Source organism: Amphibalanus amphitrite, unplaced genomic scaffold (genome assembly GCF_019059575.1).
Source record: "Amphibalanus amphitrite isolate SeventyFive unplaced genomic scaffold, NRLGWU_Aamphi_draft 000962F_arrow, whole genome shotgun sequence".
NCBI lineage: Eukaryota > Metazoa > Arthropoda > Thecostraca > Balanomorpha > Balanidae > Amphibalanus > Amphibalanus amphitrite.
The window spans coordinates 141,650-144,032 of NW_024882456.1; the positions used below are offsets into that span (position 1 = coordinate 141,650).

Below are 2,383 nucleotides of genomic sequence, written 5' to 3' on the forward strand. Positions count from 1 at the left end.
GATCGGGTGACCTCTTAACGGATTTGGTATAGAGGACGGCCGAACTCTGCGGTTCACCCTCAACGAGTGTCATCGCTCCTGGCACTCTCTGTCTCAGTTCACATCCTTTTACACCGCATGGCTTCTATTGTTGGCGTGGTTCTTCTACGGTGCCAGTGCCTTCCACGGTGGGCGCATTCTTTGGTCAGACGAAAGATAACGGTTGAAGGATGCGCTCTCGACACCCGGGCCTCTTTTGGCAGGTGCTGAGGGCCGCGCGGTGGTGGGGACGGGGAGGGGGAGCGACAGGTGCGGACCGGTGCGTTCGGCCCGGTCCGCCCTGCGGGGGCCGGGGCACATAATTATACTGCCCGCTGGCTGGGAGCCAATTCAAACTGCGCGCGTTACAATATGGTGTCGGTGTTTCTGCAGGCCCGGCTAGCTCAGTCGGTAGAGCATGGGACTCTTAATCCCAGGGTCGTGGGTTCGAGCCCCACGTTGGGCGATGGTTTTGGGGGCCCGCCTTGACCCCCTCGCCCAAAAATTGTCTATGGGACTCCTTACAGGGTTTGCGCGAAGTTCGCTCGGAGCACGAGAGATAACTATGTCGATGAATTTCGGCGCAGCGTGTTTCTTATTCAAGTCAAACTGTTTCTTACCAACCGCATTTGCAGGTCAGGTCAGGTCAATTGTATGATACCTATGACGTCATACGTTAATTTCTGCACCGTCTTAAAATGACACAATTCCACAATGTTCTGTAAAACAACTTATTCCAGGGGATGGTACTTCACTGAGTCCTTTTAAGCTGTTACTTTTTCATAAAGGTCACCTAAGGTCAAATAGGTCACGTGAGCTCACTATTATTGGTCGATGGGGAAATACTGAAACTTTGATCGCCAGAAAAGTAATTTATAGACCTCTCTGTAACTGCATAGGCCTCGGTTAACATAGATCTACTTAGTTATACGTATGTCTTATTCAATCCAAAACACCTGGAAACTTTACTCCATATCCTTCTCGCAAGGTCAGATGCTTAAGATGTTTGATGTTTCTACTTGAATCTTGTTTGACGTCAAACGCGACGTTATTGGTCATTTATGGTCATCATTTTTTTTTTTTTGTCAAAATCAATTATTTTTTTGCGACTAGCCCCAGTATGTGCAAGGTAAATGTGACTTGTATTGAGCATTATATCGTGTTGAGTGCTCTCGTGAGGAACATATTATTATAATATCTCAAAATGAATGACCTTTTCCTCGAATATATAAGTTTAAATGTCGAAAATTCACTTAAATACATCATTTTTGACATGAAAACTTTCTATATTCGAGGAAAAAGTCATAGATTCTGAGATGTTATGAGCATTATATAGTAAAACGTCTCTCTCATGGCGGGTCAGTAATCTCCCGCCCAGACTACATCGCTCACCTCCACCGACCTTGTCGGTCGGTCACATGTCTGGGCTACATACATGTGCCCTCTCCGGCCGACTAGAATAGCGTGATTGGCGCGGACGTCAGCTGCGACCATTGACGCGCAGATTAATGGCGACCGGTGACCTTTGTCATTTATCTCGCGGCTCTGCTTGTGACGCAGTTCTGACTGGGACTGGAGAATACCCGCGCTGACCTGGTTAGGTGCGTCGCAGTGTCCTCTTGGAACGGGAGGTCGGAAGAGCGCACAGAAGCAGGGGCTGGACTTTGATGCATTTGACGTTCCATGGGGGCGACTGAGGGCGACTGTTCCATGTGGGCGACTGAAAGGAGGAAAATCAGGGCACCAACAGCGTTACTTGTATTCTTCTTTCATCTTCATTTTTGCCTGACATGCGGAGGGCAAGTACCTACTTCATATTTTTTTTTTCCAGCACCATCGTGCCGTTGGCGATTTTGTCGCCGTCGCTAGTGCCGGTTCGTGCCGATTTTACCCAGAGCGCTCCCGACTGAGATAGGGATGGAAGAGGAATGTAAATAACGTCCTGCTTTCTCTATGGCTCTGAGTCACTGCTTTACAGCTGTTCCAGGAATGTCCACGTATTTGGCGCTTGATTAGCGCAGTGTAATGAAAACTGTTGCTGGGGCTACCTCACATGGCTTCAGAAACGACTACGAATCAAATAAGTGGCAGAAGTCACGCATCAGATATGCCAGTCGGCATTCCCTTACGCGTTGGCCTGTTCGCTATTTAGGTGGTTCGGTTTTACGACGTGACAACGTCCTGTGCACAGGATGGGCGCATTCCTTGCCATTTGTAACTTATGAGCCAGAGCGCTCTTGTCAACCGAGGGCTTGGACCTCATGCCATGGTCGGCCGGGGTAGTTGACCGAGGTGTGTGCCAGCCAGTTTATTTGAAGCATCCCACATGAATCTTCGGCAGGAATTGAAGTCAGCATTAAAGGGA

The 2,383-nt window shown here is 48.8% G+C and overlaps 1 non-coding gene across 1 annotated transcript; it reads left to right on the top strand.

Annotated features, from left to right (window-relative positions):
- The first annotated feature begins 411 nt into the window (after positions 1-411).
- On the top strand, positions 412-484 carry Trnak-cuu. Its single transcript has one exon. It is a non-coding gene; the product is annotated as a tRNA-Lys (tRNA).
- Positions 485-2,383: the final 1,899 nt, after the last annotated feature.